Source organism: Daphnia pulicaria, unplaced genomic scaffold (genome assembly GCF_021234035.1).
Source record: "Daphnia pulicaria isolate SC F1-1A unplaced genomic scaffold, SC_F0-13Bv2 h1tg000057l, whole genome shotgun sequence".
NCBI classification, from domain to species: domain Eukaryota; kingdom Metazoa; phylum Arthropoda; class Branchiopoda; order Diplostraca; family Daphniidae; genus Daphnia; species Daphnia pulicaria.
The window spans coordinates 234287-254306 of NW_025804784.1; the positions used below are offsets into that span (position 1 = coordinate 234287).

At 38.2% G+C, this 20020-nt stretch overlaps 35 pseudogenes; all 35 read right to left on the bottom strand.

Moving 5' to 3' along the window:
* Positions 1-216: 216 nt before the first annotated feature.
* On the bottom strand, positions 217-335 carry LOC124316953 (annotated as a pseudogene).
* Positions 336-878: 543 nt separating this feature from the next.
* Positions 879-997, bottom strand: LOC124316954 (annotated as a pseudogene).
* A 543-nt stretch (positions 998-1540) lies between these two features.
* LOC124316955 lies at positions 1541-1659 on the bottom strand (annotated as a pseudogene).
* A 543-nt stretch (positions 1660-2202) lies between these two features.
* On the bottom strand, positions 2203-2321 carry LOC124316956 (annotated as a pseudogene).
* Positions 2322-2864: 543 nt separating this feature from the next.
* LOC124316957 lies at positions 2865-2983 on the bottom strand (annotated as a pseudogene).
* Positions 2984-3396: 413 nt separating this feature from the next.
* Positions 3397-3515, bottom strand: LOC124316959 (annotated as a pseudogene).
* Positions 3516-3928: 413 nt separating this feature from the next.
* On the bottom strand, positions 3929-4047 carry LOC124317302 (annotated as a pseudogene).
* Positions 4048-4460: 413 nt separating this feature from the next.
* LOC124317303 lies at positions 4461-4579 on the bottom strand (annotated as a pseudogene).
* A 413-nt stretch (positions 4580-4992) lies between these two features.
* On the bottom strand, positions 4993-5111 carry LOC124316960 (annotated as a pseudogene).
* Positions 5112-5523: 412 nt separating this feature from the next.
* On the bottom strand, positions 5524-5642 carry LOC124317304 (annotated as a pseudogene).
* A 413-nt stretch (positions 5643-6055) lies between these two features.
* On the bottom strand, positions 6056-6174 carry LOC124316961 (annotated as a pseudogene).
* Positions 6175-6587: 413 nt separating this feature from the next.
* LOC124317305 lies at positions 6588-6706 on the bottom strand (annotated as a pseudogene).
* Positions 6707-7119: 413 nt separating this feature from the next.
* Positions 7120-7238, bottom strand: LOC124317307 (annotated as a pseudogene).
* Positions 7239-7651: 413 nt separating this feature from the next.
* On the bottom strand, positions 7652-7770 carry LOC124317308 (annotated as a pseudogene).
* Positions 7771-8183: 413 nt separating this feature from the next.
* LOC124316989 lies at positions 8184-8302 on the bottom strand (annotated as a pseudogene).
* Positions 8303-8715: 413 nt separating this feature from the next.
* Positions 8716-8834, bottom strand: LOC124316962 (annotated as a pseudogene).
* Positions 8835-9246: 412 nt separating this feature from the next.
* LOC124317050 lies at positions 9247-9365 on the bottom strand (annotated as a pseudogene).
* Positions 9366-9778: 413 nt separating this feature from the next.
* On the bottom strand, positions 9779-9897 carry LOC124316991 (annotated as a pseudogene).
* Positions 9898-10309: 412 nt separating this feature from the next.
* Positions 10310-10428, bottom strand: LOC124317052 (annotated as a pseudogene).
* A 413-nt stretch (positions 10429-10841) lies between these two features.
* On the bottom strand, positions 10842-10960 carry LOC124316963 (annotated as a pseudogene).
* Positions 10961-11372: 412 nt separating this feature from the next.
* LOC124316993 lies at positions 11373-11491 on the bottom strand (annotated as a pseudogene).
* Positions 11492-11904: 413 nt separating this feature from the next.
* LOC124316964 lies at positions 11905-12023 on the bottom strand (annotated as a pseudogene).
* Positions 12024-12435: 412 nt separating this feature from the next.
* Positions 12436-12554, bottom strand: LOC124317053 (annotated as a pseudogene).
* Positions 12555-12967: 413 nt separating this feature from the next.
* LOC124316965 lies at positions 12968-13086 on the bottom strand (annotated as a pseudogene).
* Positions 13087-13498: 412 nt separating this feature from the next.
* LOC124317309 lies at positions 13499-13617 on the bottom strand (annotated as a pseudogene).
* A 412-nt stretch (positions 13618-14029) lies between these two features.
* On the bottom strand, positions 14030-14148 carry LOC124317054 (annotated as a pseudogene).
* A 412-nt stretch (positions 14149-14560) lies between these two features.
* Positions 14561-14679, bottom strand: LOC124317030 (annotated as a pseudogene).
* A 413-nt stretch (positions 14680-15092) lies between these two features.
* Positions 15093-15211, bottom strand: LOC124316966 (annotated as a pseudogene).
* A 413-nt stretch (positions 15212-15624) lies between these two features.
* LOC124316967 lies at positions 15625-15743 on the bottom strand (annotated as a pseudogene).
* A 413-nt stretch (positions 15744-16156) lies between these two features.
* LOC124316968 lies at positions 16157-16275 on the bottom strand (annotated as a pseudogene).
* A 412-nt stretch (positions 16276-16687) lies between these two features.
* LOC124317310 lies at positions 16688-16806 on the bottom strand (annotated as a pseudogene).
* A 413-nt stretch (positions 16807-17219) lies between these two features.
* LOC124316970 lies at positions 17220-17338 on the bottom strand (annotated as a pseudogene).
* Positions 17339-17751: 413 nt separating this feature from the next.
* Positions 17752-17870, bottom strand: LOC124317311 (annotated as a pseudogene).
* A 413-nt stretch (positions 17871-18283) lies between these two features.
* On the bottom strand, positions 18284-18402 carry LOC124317313 (annotated as a pseudogene).
* Positions 18403-18788: 386 nt separating this feature from the next.
* Positions 18789-18905, bottom strand: LOC124317093 (annotated as a pseudogene).
* Positions 18906-20020: the final 1115 nt, after the last annotated feature.

Genomic DNA, 20020 nt, shown 5'->3' on the forward strand with positions numbered 1-20020 from the left:
AATGTTTCATCTACGAAATTGGACTGGTAACCATCGTGATTGAAAAACGCGATAAAATTTGACAAACTCTCAATGGAATTGATCCAGAATCATTCTTATAGATGAATTGAACCTATCTCTAAGGCATTGAAATGTTTCATCTACGAAATTGGACTGGTAACCATCGTGATTGAAAAAAAATTTCAAGAAATTTGTTATTGAAAACAAACTATCCATCGCCAACGACATCCCGTATTCCCAAGCGGTCACCCTTCCAAGTACTAACGGGACTCGACGTTACTTAACTTCTGGGAGCTGACGAGACCAGGTGCGTTCTACGTGATATGGCCGTTGACATTCAAAAATGAAAAATTACCCTCCCAGTCCCAATGGATGAATAGAAAATCACTTCAAAGTGACAGAAATGTTTGTTCATTGAATTTGGACTGGTAACCATCGCGAATGAAAAGCGCGATCAACTTTGAAAAACTCGCAATGAAATTCATCCAGAATCATTCCTATAGATGAATTGAACCTATCCCTATGTCATTGAAATTTTTGATCTACGAATTTGGACTGGTAACCATCACGATTAAAAAACGCGATAAAATTTGACAAACTCTCAATGGAATTAATCCAGAATCATTCTTATAGATGAATTGAACCTATCTCTAAGGCATTGAAATGTTTCATCTACGAAATTGGACTGGTAACCATCGTGATTGAAAAACGCGATAAAATTTGACAAACTCTCAATGGAATTGATCCAGAATCATTCTTATAGATGAATTGAACCTATCTCTAAGGCATTGAAATGTTTCATCTACGAAATTGGACTGGTAACCATCGTGATTGAAAAAAAATTTCAAGAAATTTGTTATTGAAAACAAACTATCCATCGCCAACGACATCCCGTATTCCCAAGCGGTCACCCTTCCAAGTACTAACGGGACTCGACGTTACTTAACTTCTGGGAGCTGACGAGACCAGGTGCGTTCTACGTGATATGGCCGTTGACATTCAAAAATGAAAAATTACCCTCCCAGTCCCAATGGATGAATAGAAAATCACTTCAAAGTGACAGAAATGTTTGTTCATTGAATTTGGACTGGTAACCATCGCGAATGAAAAGCGCGATCAACTTTGAAAAACTCGCAATGAAATTCATCCAGAATCATTCCTATAGATGAATTGAACCTATCCCTATGTCATTGAAATTTTTGATCTACGAATTTGGACTGGTAACCATCACGATTAAAAAACGCGATAAAATTTGACAAACTCTCAATGGAATTGATCCAGAATCATTCTTATAGATGAATTGAACCTATCTCTAAGGCATTGAAATGTTTCATCTACGAAATTGGACTGGTAACCATCGTGATTGAAAAACGCGATAAAATTTGACAAACTCTCAATGGAATTGATCCAGAATCATTCTTATAGATGAATTGAACCTATCTCTAAGGCATTGAAATGTTTCATCTACGAAATTGGACTGGTAACCATCGTGATTGAAAAAAAATTTCAAGAAATTTGTTATTGAAAACAAACTATCCATCGCCAACGACATCCCGTATTCCCAAGCGGTCACCCTTCCAAGTACTAACGGGACTCGACGTTACTTAACTTCTGGGAGCTGACGAGACCAGGTGCGTTCTACGTGATATGGCCGTTGACATTCAAAAATGAAAAATTACCCTCCCAGTCCCAATGGATGAATAGAAAATCACTTCAAAGTGACAGAAATGTTTGTTCATTGAATTTGGACTGGTAACCATCGCGAATGAAAAGCGCGATCAACTTTGAAAAACTCGCAATGAAATTCATCCAGAATCATTCCTATAGATGAATTGAACCTATCCCTATGTCATTGAAATTTTTGATCTACGAATTTGGACTGGTAACCATCACGATTAAAAAACGCGATAAAATTTGACAAACTCTCAATGGAATTAATCCAGAATCATTCTTATAGATGAATTGAACCTATCTCTAAGGCATTGAAATGTTTCATCTACGAAATTGGACTGGTAACCATCGTGATTGAAAAACGCGATAAAATTTGACAAACTCTCAATGGAATTGATCCAGAATCATTCTTATAGATGAATTGAACCTATCTCTAAGGCATTGAAATGTTTCATCTACGAAATTGGACTGGTAACCATCGTGATTGAAAAAAAATTTCAAGAAATTTGTTATTGAAAACAAACTATCCATCGCCAACGACATCCCGTATTCCCAAGCGGTCACCCTTCCAAGTACTAACGGGACTCGACGTTACTTAACTTCTGGGAGCTGACGAGACCAGGTGCGTTCTACGTGATATGGCCGTTGACATTCAAAAATGAAAAATTACCCTCCCAGTCCCAATGGATGAATAGAAAATCACTTCAAAGTGACAGAAATGTTTGTTCATTGAATTTGGACTGGTAACCATCGCGAATGAAAAGCGCGATCAACTTTGAAAAACTCGCAATGAAATTCATCCAGAATCATTCCTATAGATGAATTGAACCTATCCCTATGTCATTGAAATTTTTGATCTACGAATTTGGACTGGTAACCATCACGATTAAAAAACGCGATAAAATTTGACAAACTCTCAATGGAATTGATCCAGAATCATTCTTATAGATGAATTGAACCTATCTCTAAGGCATTGAAATGTTTCATCTACGAAATTGGACTGGTAACCATCGTGATTGAAAAACGCGATAAAATTTGACAAACTCTCAATGGAATTGATCCAGAATCATTCTTATAGATGAATTGAACCTATCTCTAAGGCATTGAAATGTTTCATCTACGAAATTGGACTGGTAACCATCGTGATTGAAAAAAAATTTCAAGAAATTTGTTATTGAAAACAAACTATCCATCGCCAACGACATCCCGTATTCCCAAGCGGTCACCCTTCCAAGTACTAACGGGACTCGACGTTACTTAACTTCTGGGAGCTGACGAGACCAGGTGCGTTCTACGTGATATGGCCGTTGACATTCAAAAATGAAAAATTACCCTCCCAGTCCCAATGGATGAATAGAAAATCACTTCAAAGTGACAGAAATGTTTGTTCATTGAATTTGGACTGGTAACCATCGCGAATGAAAAGCGCGATCAACTTTGAAAAACTCGCAATGAAATTCATCCAGAATCATTCCTATAGATGAATTGAACCTATCCCTATGTCATTGAAATTTTTGATCTACGAATTTGGACTGGTAACCATCACGATTAAAAAACGCGATAAAATTTGACAAACTCTCAATGGAATTGATCCAGAATCATTCTTATAGATGAATTGAACCTATCTCTAAGGCATTGAAATGTTTCATCTACGAAATTGGACTGGTAACCATCGTGATTGAAAAAAAATTTCAAGAAATTTGTTATTGAAAACAAACTATCCATCGCCAACGACATCCCGTATTCCCAAGCGGTCACCCTTCCAAGTACTAACGGGACTCGACGTTACTTAACTTCTGGGAGCTGACGAGACCAGGTGCGTTCTACGTGATATGGCCGTTGACATTCAAAAATGAAAAATTACCCTCCCAGTCCCAATGGATGAATAGAAAATCACTTCAAAGTGACAGAAATGTTTGTTCATTGAATTTGGACTGGTAACCATCGCGAATGAAAAGCGCGATCAACTTTGAAAAACTCGCAATGAAATTCATCCAGAATCATTCCTATAGATGAATTGAACCTATCCCTATGTCATTGAAATTTTTGATCTACGAATTTGGACTGGTAACCATCACGATTAAAAAACGCGATAAAATTTGACAAACTCTCAATGGAATTGATCCAGAATCATTCTTATAGATGAATTGAACCTATCTCTAAGGCATTGAAATGTTTCATCTACAAAATTGGACTGGTAACCATCGTGATTGAAAAAAAATGTCAAGAAATTTGTTATTGAAAACAAACTATCCATCGCCAACGACATCCCGTATTCCCAAGCGGTCACCCTTCCAAGTACTAACGGGACTCGACGTAACTTAACTTCTGGGAGCTGACGAGACCAGGTGCGTTCTACGTGATATGGCCGTTGACATTCAAATATGAAAAATTACCCTCCCAGTCCCAATGGATGAATAGAAAATCACTTCAAAGTGACAGAAATGTTTGTTCATTGAATTTGGACTGGTAACCATCGCGAATGAAAAGCGCGATCAACTTTGAAAAACTCGCAATGAAATTCATCCAGAATCATTCCTATAGATGAATTGAACCTATCCCTATGTCATTGAAATTTTTGATCTACGAATTTGGACTGGTAACCATCACGATTAAAAAACGCGATAAAATTTGACAAACTCTCAATGGAATTGATCCAGAATCATTCTTATAGATGAATTGAACCTATCTCTAAGGCATTGAAATGTTTCATCTACGAAATTGGACTGGTAACCATCGTGATTGAAAAAAAATGTCAAGAAATTTGTTATTGAAAACAAACTATCCATCGCCAACGACATCCCGTATTCCCAAGCGGTCACCCTTCCAAGTACTAACGGGACTCGACGTAACTTAACTTCTGGGAGCTGACGAGACCAGGTGCGTTCTACGTGATATGGCCGTTGACATTCAAAAATGAAAAATTACCCTCCCAGTCCCAATGGATGAATAGAAAATCACTTCAAAGTGACAGAAATGTTTGTTCATTGAATTTGGACTGGTAACCATCGCGAATGAAAAGCGCGATCAACTTTGAAAAACTCGCAATGAAATTCATCCAGAATCATTCCTATAGATGAATTGAACCTATCCCTATGTCATTGAAATTTTTGATCTACGAATTTGGACTGGTAACCATCACGATTAAAAAACGCGATAAAATTTGACAAACTCTCAATGGAATTGATCCAGAATCATTCTTATAGATGAATTGAACCTATCTCTAAGGCATTGAAATGTTTCATCTACAAAATTGGACTGGTAACCATCGTGATTGAAAAAAAATGTCAAGAAATTTGTTATTGAAAACAAACTATCCATCGCCAACGACATCCCGTATTCCCAAGCGGTCACCCTTCCAAGTACTAACGGGACTCGACGTTACTTAACTTCTGGGAGCTGACGAGACCAGGTGCGTTCTACGTGATATGGCCGTTGACATTCAAAAATGAAAAATTACCCTCCCAGTCCCAATGGATGAATAGAAAATCACTTCAAAGTGACAGAAATGTTTGTTCATTGAATTTGGACTGGTAACCATCGCGAATGAAAAGCGCGATCAACTTTGAAAAACTCGCAATGAAATTCATCCAGAATCATTCCTATAGATGAATTGAACCTATCCCTATGTCATTGAAATTTTTGATCTACGAATTTGGACTGGTAACCATCACGATTAAAAACGCGATAAAATTTGACAAACTCTCAATGGAATTGATCCAGAATCATTCTTATAGATGAATTGAACCTATCTCTAAGGCATTGAAATGTTTCATCTACGAAATTGGACTGGTAACCATCGTGATTGAAAAAAAATGTCAAGAAATTTGTTATTGAAAACAAACTATCCATCGCCAACGACATCCCGTATTCCCAAGCGGTCACCCTTCCAAGTACTAACGGGACTCGACGTAACTTAACTTCTGGGAGCTGACGAGACCAGGTGCGTTCTACGTGATATGGCCGTTGACATTCAAATATGAAAAATTACCCTCCCAGTCCCAATGGATGAATAGAAAATCACTTCAAAGTGACAGAAATGTTTGTTCATTGAATTTGGACTGGTAACCATCGCGAATGAAAAGCGCGATCAACTTTGAAAAACTCGCAATGAAATTCATCCAGAATCATTCCTATAGATGAATTGAACCTATCCCTATGTCATTGAAATTTTTGATCTACGAATTTGGACTGGTAACCATCACGATTAAAAAACGCGATAAAATTTGACAAACTCTCAATGGAATTGATCCAGAATCATTCTTATAGATGAATTGAACCTATCTCTAAGGCATTGAAATGTTTCATCTACGAAATTGGACTGGTAACCATCGTGATTGAAAAAAAATGTCAAGAAATTTGTTATTGAAAACAAACTATCCATCGCCAACGACATCCCGTATTCCCAAGCGGTCACCCTTCCAAGTACTAACGGGACTCGACGTTACTTAACTTCTGGGAGCTGACGAGACCAGGTGCGTTCTACGTGATATGGCCGTTGACATTCAAAAATGAAAAATTACCCTCCCAGTCCCAATGGATGAATAGAAAATCACTTCAAAGTGACAGAAATGTTTGTTCATTGAATTTGGACTGGTAACCATCGCGAATGAAAAGCGCGATCAACTTTGAAAAACTCGCAATGAAATTCATCCAGAATCATTCCTATAGATGAATTGAACCTATCCCTATGTCATTGAAATTTTTGATCTACGAATTTGGACTGGTAACCATCACGATTAAAAAACGCGATAAAATTTGACAAACTCTCAATGGAATTGATCCAGAATCATTCTTATAGATGAATTGAACCTATCTCTAAGGCATTGAAATGTTTCATCTACAAAATTGGACTGGTAACCATCGTGATTGAAAAAAAATGTCAAGAAATTTGTTATTGAAAACAAACTATCCATCGCCAACGACATCCCGTATTCCCAAGCGGTCACCCTTCCAAGTACTAACGGGACTCGACGTAACTTAACTTCTGGGAGCTGACGAGACCAGGTGCGTTCTACGTGATATGGCCGTTGACATTCAAATATGAAAAATTACCCTCCCAGTCCCAATGGATGAATAGAAAATCACTTCAAAGTGACAGAAATGTTTGTTCATTGAATTTGGACTGGTAACCATCGCGAATGAAAAGCGCGATCAACTTTGAAAAACTCGCAATGAAATTCATCCAGAATCATTCCTATAGATGAATTGAACCTATCCCTATGTCATTGAAATTTTTGATCTACGAATTTGGACTGGTAACCATCACGATTAAAAAACGCGATAAAATTTGACAAACTCTCAATGGAATTGATCCAGAATCATTCTTATAGATGAATTGAACCTATCTCTAAGGCATTGAAATGTTTCATCTACGAAATTGGACTGGTAACCATCGTGATTGAAAAAAAATTTCAAGAAATTTGTTATTGAAAACAAACTATCCATCGCCAACGACATCCCGTATTCCCAAGCGGTCACCCTTCCAAGTACTAACGGGACTCGACGTAACTTAACTTCTGGGAGCTGACGAGACCAGGTGCGTTCTACGTGATATGGCCGTTGACATTCAAAAATGAAAAATTACCCTCCCAGTCCCAATGGATGAATAGAAAATCACTTCAAAGTGACAGAAATGTTTGTTCATTGAATTTGGACTGGTAACCATCGCGAATGAAAAGCGCGATCAACTTTGAAAAACTCGCAATGAAATTCATCCAGAATCATTCCTATAGATGAATTGAACCTATCCCTATGTCATTGAAATTTTTGATCTACGAATTTGGACTGGTAACCATCACGATTAAAAAACGCGATAAAATTTGACAAACTCTCAATGGAATTGATCCAGAATCATTCTTATAGATGAATTGAACCTATCTCTAAGGCATTGAAATGTTTCATCTACGAAATTGGACTGGTAACCATCGTGATTGAAAAAAAATGTCAAGAAATTTGTTATTGAAAACAAACTATCCATCGCCAACGACATCCCGTATTCCCAAGCGGTCACCCTTCCAAGTACTAACGGGACTCGACGTAACTTAACTTCTGGGAGCTGACGAGACCAGGTGCGTTCTACGTGATATGGCCGTTGACATTCAAATATGAAAAATTACCCTCCCAGTCCCAATGGATGAATAGAAAATCACTTCAAAGTGACAGAAATGTTTGTTCATTGAATTTGGACTGGTAACCATCGCGAATGAAAAGCGCGATCAACTTTGAAAAACTCGCAATGAAATTCATCCAGAATCATTCCTATAGATGAATTGAACCTATCCCTATGTCATTGAAATTTTTGATCTACGAATTTGGACTGGTAACCATCACGATTAAAAAACGCGATAAAATTTGACAAACTCTCAATGGAATTGATCCAGAATCATTCTTATAGATGAATTGAACCTATCTCTAAGGCATTGAAATGTTTCATCTACGAAATTGGACTGGTAACCATCGTGATTGAAAAAAAATTTCAAGAAATTTGTTATTGAAAACAAACTATCCATCGCCAACGACATCCCGTATTCCCAAGCGGTCACCCTTCCAAGTACTAACGGGACTCGACGTAACTTAACTTCTGGAAGCTGACGAGACCAGGTGCGTTCTACGTGATATGGCCGTTGACATTCAAAAATGAAAATTTACCCTCCCAGTCCCAATGGATGAATAGAAAATCACTTCAAAGTGACAGAAATGTTTGTTCATTGAATTTTGACTGGTAACCATCGCGAATAAAAAGCGCGATCAACTTTGAAAAACTCGCAATGAAATTCATCCAGAATCATTCCTATAGATGAATTGAACCTATCCCTATGTCATTGAAATTTTTGATCTACGAATTTGGACTGGTAACCATCACGATTAAAAAACGCGATAAAATTTGACAAACTCTCAATGGAATTGATCCAGAATCATTCTTATAGATGAATTGAACCTATCTCTAAGGCATGGAAATGTTTCATCTACGAAATTGGACTGGTAACCATCGTGATTGAAAAAAAATTTCAAGAAATTTGTTATTGAAAACAAACTATCCATCGCCAACGACATCCCGTATTCCCAAGCGGTCACCCTTCCAAGTACTAACGGGACTCGACGTTACTTAACTTCTGGGAGCTGACGAGACCAGGTGCGTTCTACGTGATATGGCCGTTGACATTCAAAAATGAAAAATTACCCTCCCAGTCCCAATGGATGAATAGAAAATCACTTCAAAGTGACAGAAATGTTTGTTCATTGAATTTTGACTGGTAACCATCGCGAATAAAAAGCGCGATCAACTTTGAAAATCTCGCAATGAAATTCATCCAGAATCATTCCTATAGATGAATTGAACCTATCCCTATGTCATTGAAATTTTTGATCTACGAATTTGGACTGGTAACCATCACGATTAATAACGCGATAAAATTTGACAAACTCTCAATGGAATTGATCCAGAATCATTCTTATAGATGAATTGAACCTATCTCTAAGGCATTGAAATGTTTCATCTACGAAATTGGACTGGTAACCATCGTGATTGAAAAAAAATGTCAAGAAATTTGTTATTGAAAACAAACTATCCATCGCCAACGACATCCCGTATTCCCAAGCTGTCACCCTTCCAAGTACTAACGGGACTCGACGTAACTTAACTTCTGGGAGCTGACGAGACCAGGTGCGTTCTACGTGATATGGCCGTTGACATTCAAAAATGAAAATTTACCCTCCCAGTCCCAATGGATGAATAGAAAATCACTTCAAAGTGACAGAAATGTTTGTTCATTGAATTTTGACTGGTAACCATCGCGAATAAAAAGCGCGATCAACTTTGAAAAACTCGCAATGAAATTCATCCAGAATCATTCCTATAGATGAATTGAACCTATCCCTATGTCATTGAAATTTTTGATCTACGAATTTGGACTGGTAACCATCACGATTAAAAAACGCGATAAAATTTGACAAACTCTCAATGGAATTGATCCAGAATCATTCTTATAGATGAATTGAACCTATCTCTAAGGCATGGAAATGTTTCATCTACGAAATTGGACTGGTAACCATCGTGATTGAAAAAAAATTTCAAGAAATTTGTTATTGAAAACAAACTATCCATCGCCAACGACATCCCGTATTCCCAAGCGGTCACCCTTCCAAGTACTAACGGGACTCGACGTAACTTAACTTCTGGAAGCTGACGAGACCAGGTGCGTTCTACGTGATATGGCCGTTGACATTCAAAAATGAAAAATTACCCTCCCAGTCCCAATGGATGAATAGAAAATCACTTCAAAGTGACAGAAATGTTTGTTCATTGAATTTTGACTGGTAACCATCGCGAATAAAAAGCGCGATCAACTTTGAAAATCTCGCAATGAAATTCATCCAGAATCATTCCTATAGATGAATTGAACCTATCCCTATGTCATTGAAATTTTTGATCTACGAATTTGGACTGGTAACCATCACGATTAATAACGCGATAAAATTTGACAAACTCTCAATGGAATTGATCCAGAATCATTCTTATAGATGAATTGAACCTATCTCTAAGGCATTGAAATGTTTCATCTACGAAATTGGACTGGTAACCATCGTGATTGAAAAAAAATGTCAAGAAATTTGTTATTGAAAACAAACTATCCATCGCCAACGACATCCCGTATTCCCAAGCTGTCACCCTTCCAAGTACTAACGGGACTCGACGTAACTTAACTTCTGGGAGCTGACGAGACCAGGTGCGTTCTACGTGATATGGCCGTTGACATTCAAAAATGAAAATTTACCCTCCCAGTCCCAATGGATGAATAGAAAATCACTTCAAAGTGACAGAAATGTTTGTTCATTGAATTTTGACTGGTAACCATCGCGAATAAAAAGCGCGATCAACTTTGAAAAACTCGCAATGAAATTCATCCAGAATCATTCCTATAGATGAATTGAACCTATCCCTATGTCATTGAAATTTTTGATCTACGAATTTGGACTGGTAACCATCACGATTAAAAAACGCGATAAAATTTGACAAACTCTCAATGGAATTGATCCAGAATCATTCTTATAGATGAATTGAACCTATCTCTAAGGCATGGAAATGTTTCATCTACGAAATTGGACTGGTAACCATCGTGATTGAAAAAAAATTTCAAGAAATTTGTTATTGAAAACAAACTATCCATCGCCAACGACATCCCGTATTCCCAAGCGGTCACCCTTCCAAGTACTAACGGGACTCGACGTTACTTAACTTCTGGGAGCTGACGAGACCAGGTGCGTTCTACGTGATATGGCCGTTGACATTCAAAAATGAAAAATTACCCTCCCAGTCCCAATGGATGAATAGAAAATCACTTCAAAGTGACAGAAATGTTTGTTCATTGAATTTGGACTGGTAACCATCGCGAATAAAAAGCGCGATCAACTTTGAAAAACTCACAATGAAATTCATCCAGAATCATTCCTATAGATGAATTGAACCTATCCCTATGTCATTGAAATTTTTGATCTACGAATTTGGACTGGTAACCATCACGATTAATAACGCGATAAAATTTGACAAACTCTCAATGGAATTGATCCAGAATCATTCTTATAGATGAATTGAACCTATCTCTAAGGCATTGAAATGTTTCATCTACGAAATTGGACTGGTAACCATCGTGATTGAAAAAAAATTTCAAGAAATTTGTTATTGAAAACAAACTATCCATCGCCAACGACATCCCGTATTCCCAAGCGGTCACCCTTCCAAGTACTAACGGGACTCGACGTAACTTAACTTCTGGAAGCTGACGAGACCAGGTGCGTTCTACGTGATATGGCCGTTGACATTCAAAAATGAAAATTTACCCTCCCAGTCCCAATGGATGAATAGAAAATCACTTCAAAGTGACAGAAATGTTTGTTCATTGAATTTTGACTGGTAACCATCGCGAATAAAAAGCGCGATCAACTTTGAAAAACTCGCAATGAAATTCATCCAGAATCATTCCTATAGATGAATTGAACCTATCCCTATGTCATTGAAATTTTTGATCTACGAATTTGGACTGGTAACCATCACGATTAAAAAACGCGATAAAATTTGACAAACTCTCAATGGAATTGATCCAGAATCATTCTTATAGATGAATTGAACCTATCTCTAAGGCATGGAAATGTTTCATCTACGAAATTGGACTGGTAACCATCGTGATTGAAAAAAAATTTCAAGAAATTTGTTATTGAAAACAAACTATCCATCGCCAACGACATCCCGTATTCCCAAGCGGTCACCCTTCCAAGTACTAACGGGACTCGACGTTACTTAACTTCTGGGAGCTGACGAGACCAGGTGCGTTCTACGTGATATGGCCGTTGACATTCAAAAATGAAAAATTACCCTCCCAGTCCCAATGGATGAATAGAAAATCACTTCAAAGTGACAGAAATGTTTGTTCATTGAATTTTGACTGGTAACCATCGCGAATAAAAAGCGCGATCAACTTTGAAAATCTCGCAATGAAATTCATCCAGAATCATTCCTATAGATGAATTGAACCTATCCCTATGTCATTGAAATTTTTGATCTACGAATTTGGACTGGTAACCATCACGATTAATAACGCGATAAAATTTGACAAACTCTCAATGGAATTGATCCAGAATCATTCTTATAGATGAATTGAACCTATCTCTAAGGCATTGAAATGTTTCATCTACGAAATTGGACTGGTAACCATCGTGATTGAAAAAAAATGTCAAGAAATTTGTTATTGAAAACAAACTATCCATCGCCAACGACATCCCGTATTCCCAAGCTGTCACCCTTCCAAGTACTAACGGGACTCGACGTAACTTAACTTCTGGGAGCTGACGAGACCAGGTGCGTTCTACGTGATATGGCCGTTGACATTCAAAAATGAAAATTTACCCTCCCAGTCCCAATGGATGAATAGAAAATCACTTCAAAGTGACAGAAATGTTTGTTCATTGAATTTTGACTGGTAACCATCGCGAATAAAAAGCGCGATCAACTTTGAAAAACTCGCAATGAAATTCATCCAGAATCATTCCTATAGATGAATTGAACCTATCCCTATGTCATTGAAATTTTTGATCTACGAATTTGGACTGGTAACCATCACGATTAAAAAACGCGATAAAATTTGACAAACTCTCAATGGAATTGATCCAGAATCATTCTTATAGATGAATTGAACCTATCTCTAAGGCATGGAAATGTTTCATCTACGAAATTGGACTGGTAACCATCGTGATTGAAAAAAAATTTCAAGAAATTTGTTATTGAAAACAAACTATCCATCGCCAACGACATCCCGTATTCCCAAGCGGTCACCCTTCCAAGTACTAACGGGACTCGACGTTACTTAACTTCTGGGAGCTGACGAGACCAGGTGCGTTCTACGTGATATGGCCGTTGACATTCAAAAATGAAAAATTACCCTCCCAGTCCCAATGGATGAATAGAAAATCACTTCAAAGTGACAGAAATGTTTGTTCATTGAATTTGGACTGGTAACCATCGCGAATGAAAAGCGCGATCAACTTTGAAAAACTCGCAATGAAATTCATCCAGAATCATTCCTATAGATGAATTGAACCTATCCCTATGTCATTGAAATTTTTGATCTACGAATTTGGACTGGTAACCATCACGATTAATAACGCGATAAAATTTGACAAACTCTCAATGGAATTGATCCAGAATCATTCTTATAGATGAATTGAACCTATCTCTAAGGCATTGAAATGTTTCATCTACGAAATTGGACTGGTAACCATCGTGATTGAAAAAAAATGTCAAGAAATTTGTTATTGAAAACAAACTATCCATCGCCAACGACATCCCGTATTCCCAAGCGGTCACCCTTCCAAGTACTAACGGGACTCGACGTAACTTAACTTCTGGGAGCTGACGAGACCAGGTGCGTTCTACGTGATATGGCCGTTGACATTCAAAAATGAAAATTTACCCTCCCAGTCCCAATGGATGAATAGAAAATCACTTCAAAGTGACAGAAATGTTTGTTCATTGAATTTTGACTGGTAACCATCGCGAATAAAAAGCGCGATCAACTTTGAAAATCTCGCAATGAAATTCATCCAGAATCATTCCTATAGATGAATTGAACCTATCCCTATGTCATTGAAATTTTTGATCTACGAATTTGGACTGGTAACCATCACGATTAATAACGCGATAAAATTTGACAAACTCTCAATGGAATTGATCCAGAATCATTCTTATAGATGAATTGAACCTATCTCTAAGGCATTGAAATGTTTCATCTACGAAATTGGACTGGTAACCATCGTGATTGAAAAAAAATGTCAAGAAATTTGTTATTGAAAACAAACTATCCATCGCCAACGACATCCCGTATTCCCAAGCTGTCACCCTTCCAAGTACTAACGGGACTCGACGTAACTTAACTTCTGGGAGCTGACGAGACCAGGTGCGTTCTACGTGATATGGCCGTTGACATTCAAAAATGAAAATTTACCCTCCCAGTCCCAATGGATGAATAGAAAATCACTTCAAAGTGACAGAAATGTTTGTTCATTGAATTTTGACTGGTAACCATCGCGAATAAAAAGCGCGATCAACTTTGAAAATCTCGCAATGAAATTCATCCAGAATCATTCCTATAGATGAATTGAACCTATCCCTATGTCATTGAAATTTTTGATCTACGAATTTGGACTGGTAACCATCACGATTAATAACGCGATAAAATTTGACAAACTCTCAATGGAATTGATCCAGAATCATTCTTATAGATGAATTGAACCTATCTCTAAGGCATGGAAATGTTTCATCTACGAAATTGGACTGGTAACCATCGTGATTGAAAAAAAATTTCAAGAAATTTGTTATTGAAAACAAACTATCCATCGCCAACGACATCCCGTATTCCCAAGCGGTCACCCTTCCAAGTACTAACGGGACTCGACGTAACTTAAATTCTGGGAGCTGACGAGACCAGGTGCGTTCTACGTGATATGGCCGTTGACATTCAAAAATGAAAATTTACCCTCCCAGTCCCAATGGATGAATAGAAAATCACTTCAAAGTGACAGAAATGTTTGTTCATTGAATTTTGACTGGTAACCATCGCGAATAAAAAGCGCGATCAACTTTGAAAATCTCGCAATGAAATTCATCCAGAATCATTCCTATAGATGAATTGAACCTATCCCTATGTCATTGAAATTTTTGATCTACGAATTTGGACTGGTAACCATTGCGATTAAAAAACGCGATAAAATTTGACAAACTCTCAATGGAATTGATCCAGAATCATTCTTATAGATGAATTGAACCTATCTCTAAGGCATGGAAATGTTTCATCTACGAAATTGGACTGGTAACCATCGTGATTGAAAAAAAATTTCAAGAAATTTGTTATTGAAAACAAACTATCCATCGCCAACGACATCCCGTATTCCCAAGCGGTCACCCTTCCAAGTACTAACGGGACTCGACGTTACTTAACTTCTGGGAGCTGACGAGACCAGGTGCGTTCTACGTGATATGGCCGTTGACATTCAAAAATGAAAAATTACCCTCCCAGTCCCAATGGATGAATAGAAAATCACTTCAAAGTGACAGAAATGTTTGTTCATTGAATTTTGACTGGTAACCATCGCGAATAAAAAGCGCGATCAACTTTGAAAATCTCGCAATGAAATTCATCCAGAATCATTCCTATAGATGAATTGAACCTATCCCTATGTCATTGAAATTTTTGATCTACGAATTTGGACTGGTAACCATTGCGATTAAAAAACGCGATAAAATTTGACAAACTCTCAATGGAATTGATCCAGAATCATTCTTATAGATGAATTGAACCTATCTCTAAGGCATGGAAATGTTTCATCTACGAAATTGGACTGGTAACCATCGTGATTGAAAAAAAATTTCAAGAAATTTGTTATTGAAAACAAACTATCCATCGCCAACGACATCCCGTATTCCCAAGCGGTCACCCTTCCAAGTACTAACGGGACTCGACGTTACTTAACTTCTGGGAGCTGACGAGACCAGGTGCGTTCTACGTGATATGGCCGTTGACATTCAAAAATGAAAAATTACCCTCCCAGTCCCAATGGATGAATAGAAAATCACTTCAAAGTGACAGAAATGTTTGTTCATTGAATTTGGACTGGTAACCATCGCGAATGAAAAGCGCGATCAACTTTGAAAAACTCGCAATGAAATTCATCCAGAATCATTCCTATAGATGAATTGAACCTATCCCTATGTCATTGAAATTTTTGATCTACGAATTTGGACTGGTAACCATTGCGATTAAAAAACGCGATAAAATTTGACAAACTCTCAATGGAATTGATCCAGAATCATTCTTATAGATGAATTGAACCTATCTCTAAGGCATGGAAATGTTTCATCTACGAAATTGGACTGGTAACCATCGTGATTGAAAAAAAATTTCAAGAAATTTGTTATTGAAAACAAACTATCCATCGCCAACGACATCCCGTATTCCCAAGCGGTCACCCTTCCAAGTACTAACGGGACTCGACGTTACTTAACTTCTGGGAGCTGACGAGACCAGGTGCGTTCTACGTGATATGGCCGTTGACATTCAAAAATGAAAAATTACCCTCCCAGTCCCAATGGATGAATAGAAAATCACTTCAAAGTGACAGAAATGTTTGTTCATTGAATTTGGACTGGTAACCATCGCGAATGAAAAGCGCGATCAACTTTGAAAAACTCGCAATGAAATTCATCCAGAATCATTCCTATAGATGAATTGAACCTATCCCTATGTCATTGAAATTTTTGATCTACGAATTTGGACTGGTAACCATCACGATTAATAACGCGATAAAATTTGACAAACTCTCAATGGAATTGATCCAGAATCATTCTTATAGATGAATTGAACCTATCTCTAAGGCATTGAAATGTTTCATCTACGAAATTGGACTGGTAACCATCGTGATTGAAAAAAAATGCCAAGAAATTTGTTATTGAAAAAAAACTATCCATCGCCAACGACATCCCGTATTCCCAAGCGGTCACCCTTCCAAGTACTAACGGGACTCGACGTAACTTAACTTCTGGGAGCTGACGAGACCAGGTGCGTTCTACGTGATATGGCCGTTGACATTCAAAAATGAAAATTTACCCTCCCAGTCCCAATGGATGAATAGAAAATCACTTCAAAGTGACAGAAATGTTTGTTCATTGAATTTTGACTGGTAACCATCGCGAATAAAAAGCGCGATCAACTTTGAAAATCTCGCAATGAAATTCATCCAGAATCATTCCTATAGATGAATTGAACCTATCCCTATGTCATTGAAATTTTTGATCTACGAATTTGGACTGGTAACCATTGCGATTAAAAAACGCGATAAAATTTGACAAACTCTCAATGGAATTGATCCAGAATCATTCTTATAGATGAATTGAACCTATCTCTAAGGCATTGAAATGTTTCATCTACGAAATTGGACTGGTAACCATCGTGATTGAAAAAAAATTTCAAGAAATTTGTTATTGAAAAGAAACTATCCATCGCCAACGACATCCCGTATTCCCAAGCGGTCACCCTTCCAAGTACTAACGGGACTCGACGTTACTTAACTTCTGGGAGCTGACGAGACCAGGTGCGTTCTACGTGATATGGCCGTTGACATTCAAAAATGAAAATTTACCCTCCCAGTCCCAATGGATGAATAGAAAATCACTTCAAAGTGACAGAAATGTTTGTTCATTGAATTTGGACTGGTAACCATCGCGAATGAAAAGCGCGATCAACTTTGAAAAACTCGCAATGAAATTCATCCAGAATCATTCCTATAGATGAATTGAACCTATCCCTATGTCATTGAAATTTTTGATCTACGAATTTGGACTGGTAACCATCACGATTAAAAAACGCGATAAAATTTGACAAACTCTCAATGGAATTGATCCAGAATCATTCTTATAGATGAATTGAACCTATCTCTAAGGCATTGAAATGTTTCATCTACGAAATTGGACTGGTAACCATCGTGATTGAAAAAAAATGTCAAGAAATTTGTTATTGAAAACAAACTATCCATCGCCAACGACATCCCGTATTCCCAAGCGGTCACCCTTCCAAGTACTAACGGGACTCGACGTAACTTAACTTCTGGGAGCTGACGAGACCAGGTGCGTTCTACGTGATATGGCCGTTGACATTCAAAAATGAAAATTTACCCTCCCAGTCCCAATGGATGAATAGAAAATCACTTCAAAGTGACAGAAATGTTTGTTCATTGAATTTGGACTGGTAACCATCGCGAATAAAAAGCGCGATCAACTTTGAAAATCTCGCAATGAAATTCATCCAGAATCATTCCTATAGATGAATTGAACCTATCCCTATGTCATTGAAATTTTTGATCTACGAATTTGGACTGGTAACCATTGCGATTAAAAAACGCGATAAAATTTGACAAACTCTCAATGGAATTGATCCAGAATCATTCTTATAGATGAATTGAACCTATCTCTAAGGCATTGAAATGTTTCATCTACGAAATTGGACTGGTAACCATCGTGATTGATAAAAAATGTCAAGAAATTTGTTATTGAAAACAAACTATCCATCGCCAACGACATCCCGTATTCCCAAGCGGTCACCCTTCCAAGTACTAACGGGACTCGACGTAACTTAACTTCTGGGAGCTGACGAGACCAGGTGCGTTCTACGTGATATGGCCGTTGACATTCAAAAATTAAAATTTACCCTCCCAGTCCCAATGGATAAATAGAAAATCACTTCCAAGTGACAGAAATGTTTGTTCATTGAATTTGGACTGGTAACCATCGCGAATAAAAAGCGCGATCAACTTTAAAAAACTCGCAATGAAATTCATCCAGAATCATTCCTATAGATGAATTGAACCTATCCCTATGTCATTGAAATTTTTGATCTACGAATTTGGACTGGTAACCATCACGATTAATAACGCGATAAAATTTGACAAACTCTCAATGGAATTGATCCAGAATCATTCTTATAGATGAATTGAACCTATCTCTAAGGCATTGAAATGTTTCATCTACGAAATTGGACTGGTAACCATCGTGATTGAAAAGAAACTATCCATCGCCAACGACATCCCGTATTCCCAAGCGGTCACCCTTCCAAGTACTAACGGGACTCGACGTAACTTAACTTCTGGGAGCTGACGAGACCAGGTGCGTTCTACGTGATATTGTAACATAGAAGGATAAGGAGTGTATTGCTAATACTACATTCTAGTACAGTCACTGTTAGACAGCCAAGGACAGCCAGGGAACAGCCCCGATCAGTCCGATGCTCTACGCTTATATACCCGGCTAGGCCGGCACAGTCATACAGTACGTCCGGTTGGACTACATACCAGACGTATCACATAGCGTGGTCATTGACCACGCGACATCCCCCTCTTTAACTCGCAGTCGTCCCCGACTGCGGCAACACAACGACAAAATTCATTCAAAAACATAAAAAAACATATCAAATAACTCACATCAGCAAAAAAAAATTACTCGTCAGGAAATATCTCACACGTGCACGTGCCGAGCAGTCAGGACAAAACAAAGCAATCGTCAAAAATATCCACAACAAAATAAATCTATACGAACAAAATTCACGCATCGACAGCACAAAAAAATAATTCAATCACGCTTTCCTATCACAAAAAAGCCATACAATAATAACTAATAAATGCATCTCTATGGCAAAGAAAACCAAACCGGAACAGAACTACGACTTTAAAAAAAAACGCACAAAATACTGCAACCATTTGAAAAATCAATCACGTACAAAATGTCACAAGCAATGAACTCAGTTCGACTTCCAGATCGTCACCCGTCAGTCTCTCCGATCGATAGCAATACTAATATGTAATTTTAAAAAATAACGTGACAACAGGAAAAAACAATTTTTCGGTGCATTCCGCCCTCCGTCTAACACTCAACCGTTCTCATCGTCACTTTTCTCTCCGTTCAATCACACTCCGTTCTCTCCTCCGTCGCTGTCTCCTCTTTCCTCTGTCGCTCGTCGCTCGTCGCTCTCTCCTCAGTTACTCATCGCTCTCTCCGCCGTCACTGTTTCCTCTGTCGCTCTCGATCCTTCTTCTTTCTCTAGCTTCATTGTTTCTATCCCGCTCTGTCGTCTCCGTCGCTCTCTCTCACCGTTGTCTCTTCCGTCGCTCGCTCCTCTCGCCGCCGCTCGTCGCTCTCGCCGCCGCTCGTCGCTCTCTCCGCCGCTCGTCGCTCTTGCCGCCGCTCGTCGCTCTCTCTCTCCGCCTCTCTCGTCGTCGCTCTCTCTCTCCGCCGCTCGCCTTGCTGTCGGGC